This window comes from Saccopteryx bilineata, chromosome 1 (genome assembly GCF_036850765.1).
Source record: "Saccopteryx bilineata isolate mSacBil1 chromosome 1, mSacBil1_pri_phased_curated, whole genome shotgun sequence".
Classification (NCBI taxonomy): domain Eukaryota; kingdom Metazoa; phylum Chordata; class Mammalia; order Chiroptera; family Emballonuridae; genus Saccopteryx; species Saccopteryx bilineata.
Window position 1 is genome coordinate 372734910 of NC_089490.1, and position 12055 is coordinate 372746964.

Consider the following 12055-nt stretch of genomic DNA (forward strand, 5'->3'; position numbering starts at 1 on the left):
CTCATCACACCACACAGAACCATGTCAGCCATAGCAATGTTTTTCAATGCTGGTCTGCAGACCGTGCTGGTCCACCAGCAATTTCATGCTGGTCCACAAAAGAGTTAACCACCTGATGTTATATGAAGATTATAGACCACTGATCCATAGGATGAAAACACTACAGGGCATATCTTAGAGGACTACCATGAGGACTCATTAAAATCATTAAAACAAATATTTAGCATAGTACCCAGACATAATAAATGCACAGTATTCAACTGTGTTTTTATAACCGGGTCAGTAAATATTTCTGGACCATTCATATTCCTAAAATTTCAACTTTTGCAACTCTTGCCCCCTAAAAAGGTAGAACAAGAATAATACAATTCAGAAAGAAATTTTTCTGAGTTTTTTTCAATAAAACGTAAAGTATGTGGATTGGTCAGGTCCTGCTCTAGGCACTGCACATAAATTCTCATTCAATCCTCATGATACCTTCTGAAGCATGATACTTTTGAAGCTGGAGAGTAAGTAGAGGAACGGTTAGGAACAAACTGTAAGAGGGTGCTCTGACTTGGCCATTTAACTCTGTGACCTGGGGCCAGTGGCTTAAACTCTCTGGGCCAATTTCTTTGTCTAGTACAATGATAATAATGATACTTACAATGTAGTCATAAGGACTACATGAGTTAACAAGCAGAAAGCAGTAAGGAGTGTTATGCACATAGTAAACAGTCAATGTATAATGGCTAACTAACACCTTTTACGGAGCCTGAACCAGAGCTTTGAGGAGGTTAGTTAATTTACCCAACTTCACTTGCTGCTGCTGGTTAAGTGGCAAAAGCAGAATTTAAATCCAAGTCAAACTAACTCCAAAGCCAATCACACACTCGATAAGAAAATGTTCAGGACGTATTCTAGTGAGAACAGATGGGGCCAAAGAAAGTGGACCTGCGTGCGCTGTAGGAAGAGTGATGGTGCTGCTGGCAGAAGTGAGAAAGACAGAAAAAGGGAACTGGTTTGGGGACAAAGATGCTCAGTTACATTGTGGCATCAGAAGTTAGCTCTGCAAATAAAACAAGGTTTTAGGCCATATTGCCACCTGTGAGTACAGCTGGCATTCAAACCAGTGTGAAAACCCCCCGTGGGAGCGTTCCAGACACTGTTTAAATTCTGATGCGGGGTGGGAAGGGGCGGGGCTGGGAGCCCTGGCGGCTGCGTGTTTCTGCTGAGCAGGTTTCCCTGCGCACAGACCCTCCCTGGGGCGCAGCCCTCAAGGAGGCAGCGCCCCAAAGCGCTAAAGCAAACACGCTTGTAGCCTTTCTGCCAGACCCCATGCCTTCAGTTCACAGAACGTGAAATCCGGCCCACGGAAACAAAGCAAACGTGAGGAAAGGCGACAGGCTGGGCGGCCAGGGCGGGGCCGGGCATTCAAAGGCTTCATGTGACTATCATCAGTGGTGGGATTAGCGGTGATTAATTTTTCTTCTGAGTGTTTGCTTGAGCATGGGGCACCTATTGCTTTGGTGATTAGAGAAACTGTTGAAACAAAACAGATAAAAAACTGCGTGTGGTCACCTCTGGACTGTGGGATTACGGCTGATTGTGTTGCTGCTGCTTTGTGTGTTTTCTGTTTTCTTACATTTTCTGCTTTGAACGAGTAAAGCCTTCAGATCTAAAAGAAGAAGGAAAAAAAAGTTCTTAAAAGTCAAACAAGAACAATTTCAGGTGAGGGTGAGCTCTAACCACTTAGACTTCCCTGATTCCTGTCACAACATGTTGAAGATGAAATTAGGTAATGACCTCCGTCAGTGAAAAGAAAGTAGGAGAAAACCCCCCACTAGGGGGTGGCCAATCTCCAAGGGTATATGGGGCACAGGTAAATCATTCTGTTACCAACCTCAAGGGGTTCACCACTTGGGGTGTTCTGTTCAAAAATAAGATGTGGTTGTCACTAGGTAGTTCTATTTACTTGCAGCAAGTAAAGGAGACAGGTTATTTATATCCAAACCACTGCCTCCCAGAAGGAAGGCTTAACCATTGCTTATACACACTCTTTGGTCAATTACATATTGATTTCTTCTTTGTGGTTGGCTACTCTCATCAGGTTGCTGTTCTTTATCATGCTTATCCCCTTTACAGCTGGTCTGCAAAATACAGTGCTGCATGTTAACATTTAGCAAGAAATAGCATTTAGTAAGAACGGCCTAGACCTTGAGACCCTTGTCCTAACAATTCCACCAGCACTACCAATTTTAGAGGCGGATGTATTTTGTTATTGTTGCTGTTAGACTAGCTTGATTATTTCTTTACCAAATTAAAGGGGAAAAAAATGTATTCCCACCCAACCAAAATTTCTGGTATGTCAATTAGCTCCATTCTTCAAACCAGGAAAGAAATGTTTAAGTTCCTTAGAGACAACTTTGAGGGTTGTTGATATGAATGCAAACATATGAGTTCCTGGGGATATAATTTCTGCCAGGAAAGAATAGACTGGGCCAAAGTCAATGGTCTCATTTTTGTTTGCATGTTTCTTCTGGGGGGGAGGGAGAAAAACAGAGGAGATGAGAGGAAGGAAAGGAAAGAAAGAAGAAATAAAGAAGAGAAAGAGGGAGGGAGGGAGGGAGAGAGAAAGGAAGAGGAAGGGAGGAGGGAGGGAGGAAGGAAGATAGACAGAAGGAAAGATGGAAGGAAAGAAGGAAGGAAGAAAAGAAGGAAAAAGGGGAAAAGGAGTGGGGAAAGAAGAGAGGAACAGAGTGATCTATGAAAAGTAAGGAGAGTAGTGTTAACAATTAGAATGCAATGGTAATAATATTAGAAGAAAAAAGGACAAAAAAATGATCTTTCCAACTCCCCTCAATTTCCAGATGAAAAAAAACTAAGCCCAGAGAAGTTAAATTATTTGCCCATTTTAAATAGTTGTATGATGATGGAAGCAAGATTGGAAGCCAAACTTCTCAAATCCGGACCTGGCCCACTCTCACTCGGCCTTCAGGTGCAGAGTAGTATGTGTGACCTACCCTGTTTATTACAAAGGCCTTGACATTTAAAGGATTAAACATGTGGATGATGTATTGGAAGTATTCCTTCAAAGATAGTTCTCTCCAAAGAGGTAGATCAAAGAAGACTGGTGGAAAGAGGGATCTGTCGTAGCTTATCTGACTCAAACTGGCTGAAGTAGGAAAGGGAATTTTGTGGAAAATGCCACCATGATGTGTCTGCCTTTGGAAGAGGCTTGTTGCCGTTGGCTCAATTAAGTCACCAAAGGTCTAGTTTCTCCCCAGCTTGATCTTGATCTCTGCCTTTGACAGTGGGACTCACTCTCTCTGTCACCCTAAGTCAGAAACCCTCAGGACAGATCCTTTTCCTAGACCTCAATTCCCTGATGGGGTTGGTCATTGAATGAACTCTAAGTGCCCTCCCACCTTGAATAGTGTTTCTCAAAAGATGGATCACAACCATCTTCATTAGAATGGTCACAGAGAATGTTGGTTAAACCATGCTGTTCCTACATCCGAGCTCATCCCCCACTACGTTGTCATCTGGGAGGAGCACAGGAATTTGTGGTTCCAACCAGCTCACCCAGGATGGCCTCGTGCTCCCTGAAGTTTGATAAATATTTTCCCCCCTACAAGAGAGCTTAGAACAAAGAACAACCCAGGGACAGTGAGCTTAACACTACCTGACTGTTAAGAATGATTTTTGCATTTTTAAAGGGTCATCTAAAAAAAATACACAAAGAAGAATATGAAACAGAGACCTTACATGGCTCACAAAGGCGAAAATATTTACTACCTGGCTTATTACAGGAAAAGTTTGCTGATCCCTGGCCTGGAATTATGAGGTCATTGGATGGTGAAAAGAAAGGCAGGGGGTGGATTTAAACAGTTTATAGGGCTGATGAGGCCAAGAATTTCTGGGAGCAGGAGTTTTCAATGTTCCATCAGCTCCATGGAGAAGCAAGCAAATAAAAAATAAAATGTGCTCAAGTTCTGGAATTTTGTTTAAAAAAAAATCTTTTCCAGGAAACCTCCTGCAGTCTCTGGATGGGCCACCTGATGTCTAATGTTGACAGAAGGGCCAGCAGGGGCAAAGATTCAGGAGAGACAAGTCAGCAGGCCAGCCCTGAGCCAAAAGCCACCAATCAGCTCTCGTTTGTACCATGGGGAACATTTTGGGAGCAGCTGGCCTGGGCTCTTTTCTAAGCCTTCCCTCCAGCCACTGGGCAAACATGAATCAGCTAAGGACTGGGCTCTCAGAAAGCCATCCTGGGTTAAGAGGTAATTTCCCAGGACTTGGCCAAGAAGAGATCCCAGTCCTTTGAAGACACCAGGCAAGAGAGGCTCTCTGTTAGGAGCAACAGTGGGCAAGCCCATGGCTTTGAGAGTCAGGCAGACCTAAGACACATTCTGCCCTTGAACTTACCTCCTGAGACTTCAGACCTGCACTCTTTAAGCCCCAGGTGGCTATTTATAGTTCATTAAAATGAAATAAAAATCACAATTCAGTTCCTCTGTCACAGTAGTCACAGTAGTGGTTGCAATCAGTTCAGTACATGTGGGTAATAGCTGTCATATCAGACTGTGCAGGGGCAGAACACCGCCACCGTCATAGAAAGTTGTGTTGGACAACGCTGCTGTACTCATTCTCTGACAATCATTTCAGATCCATCCGCTGGCTGTCTTTCCACCACCTTGTGGCCTCATTATTCTAGGCTCCATTGCCTTAGAAACAAATGTTTATCAAACTTCAAACCAAGCTTCAATTTGCTCATTTGTAAAATGGGCATGTGTCTGGGCTGATGGGAGAATTAGAAGAGACAGAACAGGTAGAGTGGTTAACACAATACCCAGCACATAGGAAGTGCTTAATAAATGGCTCATACTGCTAATTTTATTACCTCGTGTTAATTAGTATTGCCGATACTCTCCCCTCTTCCCTTAGGCCAGGGCTTCCCAAACTTGAGCAGTCACAAGACTCACCTGGAGGGCTTTGTTAAACCCTCTAATTGCTGGCAGGGCCCTACATCCTGAGTGCCCAGTTCAATAGGCCATGGAGCAAGTTCGTTTGCATTTCTAACACATTTCCAGCTCTTGTTCGTGTGGCAGTTCTCAGAACCATACTTGGAGAACTGTTCTTCTAAACAGCTCTTCCTAAGCCATTGCTGCCTCTTTGGAGGAAAGGTGCTTTTTTTTGGTGACTGTTGTCCTTTCTTAAATGCACCATGCTACGCTATCCACCTGCCCTCCACCCCAGAGAGTCCCTTTCTCTGCCGGTTTTCCAGCCCTAAATCAGACTCTGATAACGCTGGCCGACCGCTTCTTTCCATCCTCCCACCCCCCGGTTCGTCACTCATTTCTCTGTGCTGCCTTCTACGTTTTGTTTACTGTTTGTCTGCTCTCGCATAACAGTTACTTGTTTCCCTGTCTGCGTTTTCCTAAAGTGTGGGAGACATTCCACTGATGGGTACCTACGGCAAATTTCTACATCAATAGTATTAGATGGTACTCAGAGAAATAAACAGCAATGAGCCACAAGAGAAGGAAGTTATTACTTTTAATTTTTTTCAAACCCTGATTACATCAGGGAGAAAGCCCCAGTCTAGGGCTGATGTGTCTTCACCCCTCACTGACAGCCTTCCCGCTCAGATCATGAGTCAGGTAATTCGATCACCATTGTCATCACCACTATCTGAATGGTGGCAGCCTGATTTCAAATAGTGCTCTCTGTGTGCCTGGCAGTGTTCTAGGGGCTTTACACATATTCCCTAGACATACAACTGAATAGTAAGCTAAAATCATTAATCCTCACAACCTTATGAAGTAGATAAAATCATGTCTCACAGTGTACGGATGAAGAAACTGAGACAGAGAGAGGTTATGTGACTCACGCATGGTCACACAGCCTAACCGTGGGAGAAGCAAGACTTCAGCCTGGCTCAGTCGAGTAGCAGAATGTGCCTTTAACCACAGGGATGCTGAGCTAGAGTTTAGCAATACTGTTCTGTTATGCCCTTGTCTTTTATTTTGCACAAATATATTTATTTTCTATTTAGATAGTGATTTTAAAAATCTCTTTTTATGTTTCATGTCAATAATACCTCTATTTAAATAGATAGGTAGATAGATAGATAGGCAGACAGGTAGAGTGATATATAGATTTAAATGGGGGGGTCTTTTTTTTACCTGAATGGCAAAAAAATGAGGCGACTTAAGCAGAAATATTTAGCACATAATAGTGGAAGTGGTTCTTGGACGTAACAGCAGCTGTGGGGATGGCGTGCACTGACTCATGTTTGGGATAACTAGTCTAAGCAGACAGTGAGCTTCCCAGGGGCAGGATCCTGTTGGTGTCAGTCAGGGTCCAGCCAGGGAACAGCCTGAATGGCTTAATTGAAACGAGCGTAATGAAGGCGGTATTCAGAGGTGCAGGCAGGCGGGAGGTAATGACATACCACAGACTAGCTGCACAGGGAGGCCGTTACCACCCTGGAAGGAACAAGGGAGAAAACGATATTAGCAGATTATGGTGAGAGTGAGAGCCAGCTGTAACGGTGGAAAGGAGGTCAGCAGACAGAAACCATAGCCAAAGGAGAGCCAGCTATGAGCTGGGGAAGGGAGGGGGGACCTGTTTCCCTTCTGACCTGTAATCTTCATCCTGCCAGCCCTTGCCGTGGACGAACTCCCACCTGGAGGCCAGAGGGCAAAGAGCCTGGTGATGCCATCAGTAAATAAAGGTCCGCCTCCCAGATGCTGAGCAGGGCAGAGGAAAGCCGCCGGCAGGGGACGGCCGGCACCGCCCTAGAGCTGGCGCAGTGCGCAGAGGGCATGGCTTTGAATTGAACGGAACCAAATGGACAAATTGATTTTGAGTAAAGGGTGCTGTGTGGTCAAGACAACTGGGCCCTGGACCTTTAGGGTTTGGCTTCCAGCTTATCTGGGCAAGTGAATCATCAGATTTCGGTCACCTCTCAGGGCCTGAGTCATACACAGGCAGGAGGAGCTGGTTGCTGAAGCATGTTAAGTGTTTCAAGGTATAATTATATCTTCTACCTCCTCAGAGTGTCTAGACTAGATTGCGAGGGCTGGGGAAAAAATGGCTGCAGCTTTCAGTGGCCCTCGGACACGTGGAGCTCCTGGCAGAGGCCCCCTTCCCAGAGTGCACGGGGCAGCAGCCCCCGGACGCAGCAACAGCCTGGGCCTGAGGCTGGAGATGGAAGCGGGGAAAACTGCCCCGTTTAAGTCTTGAGAGGAAAGAGAGTCCAGTCAAGCAGAGGCCGTTGGGATATGAAGGGTTCCTGCTGGCATTTGCCAGAAAAAGTGTTCATATGACTTATTATCAGCAATATTAATAATAGTCCGTATTTAGCGCACGTTTGTTATGTGGCAGACACAGTGCTATGCATCTGCCATGCCTGCCTGCCTTTCACCTCCACCGCCACCCTCTAAGGTGAGTGCCATTAACCCTGTTGTGTTTTTTTTTTCGTTTTTTTTTGTATTTTTCCGAAGCTGGAAACGGGGAAGCAGTCAGACAGACTCCCGCATGCGCCCCACCAGGATCCACCCGGCATGCCCACCAGGAGGCAATGTTCTGCCCATCTTGGGGCGTCGCTCTGTCACAATCAGAGCCACTCTATTGCCTGAGGCAGAGGCCACAGAGCCATCCTCAGTGCCCGGGCCAACTTTGCTCCAGTGGAGCTTTGACTGCGGGAGGGGAAGAGAGAGACAGAGAAGAAGGAGAGGGGGAGGGGTGGAGAAGAAGATGGGCGGGCGCTTCTCCTGTGTGCCCTGGCCAGGAATTGAACCCGGGACTCCTGCACGCCAGGCCGACGCTCTACCACTGAGCCAACTGGCCAGGGCCTTGTTTTTTATTTTAAAGAAAAATGATGCTATACAACCAGTAGTCACGGCCGTCATTGTCATGGCCATGCAGGTGCAGGTTCCCATTTGATTCGGGCAGATGGTAAAGAAACAGTGGAGCTGAAAATGGTGGGCCATTCCTTTATTCAAGTCTCGCACCGGCCAATGAGCAAACACACAGGGGAAACACTTCCCTCTTCATTCATTCAGATCTCACAAAGCCCTGACACATTATCCAGCTCTACAACCAGGAGAATGTTCTCTGATTTCTCCTAGAATCAAAGGCCTCACCAGTCTCAGCAGAGCTCGCAAAAGCCCCTCCCCTCTGTTCCCCATCTCCTTCTTAATACTTTCTGCACAAGCTCTGCTCAAAGATGGCTTCCTCCCTTCTCTTTTCAATACTTTCTGGAGTGTAAACCTCTCCTCCAGCAAACATACACAAGACAATGGCCTTTCCCAAGCAGGAAGGTAATTTGCAATTTCATAGATCACATACCTGGCGCTGCCCAGCGCCATTTTTAACACTAAAAATGAGCAAACTCAGAAAATACAAATTTTACAAACTCATTTGCCCAATAAATGCCCAGAAAGGCAAAGAAATCATGGTTTTTAGCTCCAATTGATTGAACCTTTATTATGTGCCTGGTTCTGTCTCTGGTGCTTATATCAGGGCTGTGTATCACAATGGTTGTCCAAGAGAGGTTGTGGCCACTCTGGGTCCCCAAGACCTCTACTGGGGAACATCTGCAAGGTCAAAACAATATCCACAGTGACTCTGAGATACTATCTTCCCTTTCCAGTGTGTTTACATTTGCAGCAATGGTGCAAAAGAAAAAGTGGGGAATGCTGCGCGTGCCTTTGCCTGGATCAAGGCAGTGCACCGAACAGCACCAGCGGCCATTGCGTTCTTCAATGGCACCCGCTCGCAGTGGGGGAAACAATGCCTTCACTTAAGCATGTCTTTGATGAAGCAGAACAGTTATATATTTTATGAAAGCTCAACCCTTAAGCACATATCTTCTTAAGATTTTGCATGAGGAAGTGGGAAGATGGCACAATGCACTTCTACCCACATCCAAGTACCACGCTTGCCTCCAGGAAGGGCCCCTACACAACTGTTTGAGCTGCCGTTGGGTTCAACTCTTCTTTTCATGGGTTCCATTTTTACTCGAATGAACAAATGGAAAACTATGGGCATTCGGACTTGGGTAGCTGGCAAACACATTCTCAAAAAATTAATAAGTGAGCCTGTTATGTAAAGGAATACAATGCCAGTGATAACATTGGAGTTTCAAAGAAAAATTAGAATTTTGGGAAACATATGCCACTATAAACTTGCCAACTTCCCATTCAAAGACTTTTCTGATGCGGTCTGTGGTGTCATTAATTAATGCGATGTTTTGATATTGTATTTAAAATGTGTCAACATCTGGATGGTCTGCATAAGTCAGTGCACCATTATTTTCCAACTGGCCAATGTGTCCAGTTGCAAAGGCATGCAGAGGTTAAAACATTGACTCAAAGTGGAAACTAGACAGTGGACTTTTAAAATAATGTAATAGCATGAAAATGTCATTGATTTTGGTTTCATTAGCCACATTACAACTAATTATTAAGAACCTGGAAGTCAAGTTTTGACTTCGTATCAAAAATGTCTATTAGAATATACTTCCCTTTTCCTAATACATTTCTGCATAAGGCTAAATATTTTCTATACCACAAGCAAAACAATACATGGCAACACACTGGATTCAGAAGAGGTTATGGCGTTGTCTTCAGTTATGTAACATGTAATCAGTTTATGATTGTTATTTTTAAATAAATTAGTAGCTAAAGGATTTTAAAATTTTTTCAGTTGTAATTTCTACAGAAAATGTTAGTCGATTAACCCACATTTCAAAATAAAAAACAAAAAAAAGCTCTTTGGGACCCTCAATAATAATGTTTCGGAGTGTAAAAGGGTCCCGAAGCCAGAGTGTCTGGAACCGCTATCGGATCAGAAACTCGCCAGTGCAGTGCAATCCCAGAGCTCTGAGTTTTTCAGGGGCCTAGACAACTGTACAACATCCAGATAGAAAATAGCTGTTGGCTTCAAACCTACAAAAAGAAAACAATAAATGTAGAAACATGTTTAAATGGCTGCAAACATACTGACATGCCAGTTTCATTCACTGTTAAGTTTAGTATTCATAAAAGTTTTATTCCATCGAATCCAACTTACAGGTTCAGTTTTCTCAGTTCACAAATGCCCCTAAGAATACACAGTAATTGTTGGGAACTCACAGCCAATCCCAAATTAAATAAGTATCATAGTGCCAAATAATTTCTAAGGCACAAATATAAAAACCCTTACAAAAGTTCTTAAAACAAAAAAAAGTATATATAATGTGGGATATGGGTACAGCCAGTATATTCGATGGTTTTGTGGTGGGAACTCTAAATGTCAGACTATGTACATCTTATGAAAGTCCTGCTTTGAATATGGCATCATCTTGGCTTTAAATTATATGCCTCCTGGAAGCATGTCAATGAGAGGAGTTCATTTCCCCCAGACAAAGGCAATGTCTTCACTGGGAGAACTATACCCCCCTGACCTTTGGCAGGACTGGGAAAGAGAAGCACAGGATGAAAATACAATAAACCCGTCAGCAAAAGCACCAAATCACAGGGCAAAGAGTGAGCAGACGCTCAGTTGTGTGGGTCTGAGCAGTAGCACAGCTGGCTGGGCCCCTGCCTCCTGGGCAGTAGGGGTTAAAGTCACCCTCACACCTAGACTCTCATTAGGTGTGAGCAAGGTGGGGCCGATGGCTTAGAAGAGCCCTGGGCTTCTCACGGGAAAAGAGAAAGCCTGGGGAGAAAGGTTGAGGGCGCTTCCTAAAGGGCCCCCAGCTCAAGGCACAGTCACCCAGCGGTCCTCCCCACTCTGTTCTGGGAGGCCCTTGATTCAGGCTGGTACCTGGGAATTACGTTCCTTACCAGGGAGCAGTGCTCAGTAATACAGAGACCTCTCTTGACTTCGTTCCCTTTAAAAGTGTCTTCCTCCCTTCTCCCTTTCTCCCAGGCCCTCAGCACCACTGGCCGGAGCAGAGCAGGTTCAGGCCCTCACCCAGCTTGGCACTGTAATGACTCTGAGACAACATGGTTGCCTGTTAACGGGGGTCTCCAAGGATGAAATTCCCCGCAATATGACGGAACTCATTTAAATCCTTATCTGATTTTGCTATGGCTTCTGCTATCAATACATTTACTTTAATTGTTTAATTGTAATGGATATGGTTAGAGAACTGGCGCCACAGAGTTCCTCAGTAAAGACTAATTACTGTTACTCTGTGATTAATCAGAGGGCACCCTAACATTCCCTGCCTCACAGCAGGAGCTCACCAGCATCAAGGGAGGACAGATTCACTTCCATTTCTGGAGCTGCCTCATTTGGTTAAAAAAAATAAAATAAAAAGAGAAAAATGGAAAGGATTTTGTTTTTTAATTTAGAAAATTAATTTTAACAAAGTGATCAATTAATCAAGTGACATTGATCAATAAATATACGTAGATTTCAGGCAAACATCACTCCATCATTTGAATAGTCAATTATGTTGTATATCCATCACCTAAAGCCAAATTATTTTCTGTCACTTTATAATATTTGTCCCTTTTTACACCCTCCCCACCACTTACCTCCCCCTCCCCTATCTCCCCCCCATAATCATTGCACTTATCTATGTCCATGAGTCTCAACTTTGTATCCACCTGTGTGTGAAATCATACAGTTTTTAGCTGTTTCTGACTTACTTATTTCACTCAGTATAAATGTTCTCAAGGTCCATCCATGTTGTCATAAATGAACCTATGTTGTCATTTCTTATGGCTGAGTAATATTCCATTGTATACATGTATCACGTTCCTTTTTCCAATCCTCTATCAAGGGCACTTTGGTTGTTTCCATGTCTTGGCTGCTGTGAATAATGCTGCGATGAACATGGGGGGTGCATGTGGAAAGAGGATTTTGTAACACACTGTGTATATGAAATGTTTCATTTAACAAATCAATGCTTTTAAACATGCATACACATGCAAAACCACAATGCAATAAAATTGGGCAATTGACAATATAATTATAAGACTTATGAAAAACAGATAATGCGCTGAGCATGCATTGTGCAGGAAATGTAGTGAGGAGTCCACACGTTGGGCTCTGGGATGTACAGTCTTCTTTC

At 44.2% G+C, this 12055-nt stretch overlaps 1 long non-coding RNA gene across 1 annotated transcript; it reads left to right on the plus strand.

Moving 5' to 3' along the window:
* Positions 1 to 1205: 1205 nt before the first annotated feature.
* LOC136320714 (uncharacterized) lies at positions 1206 to 11309 on the plus strand. The gene is made up of 2 exons (XR_010728366.1): positions 1206 to 1368; positions 10903 to 11309. It is a non-coding gene; the product is annotated as an uncharacterized lncRNA (long non-coding RNA).
* Positions 11310 to 12055: the final 746 nt, after the last annotated feature.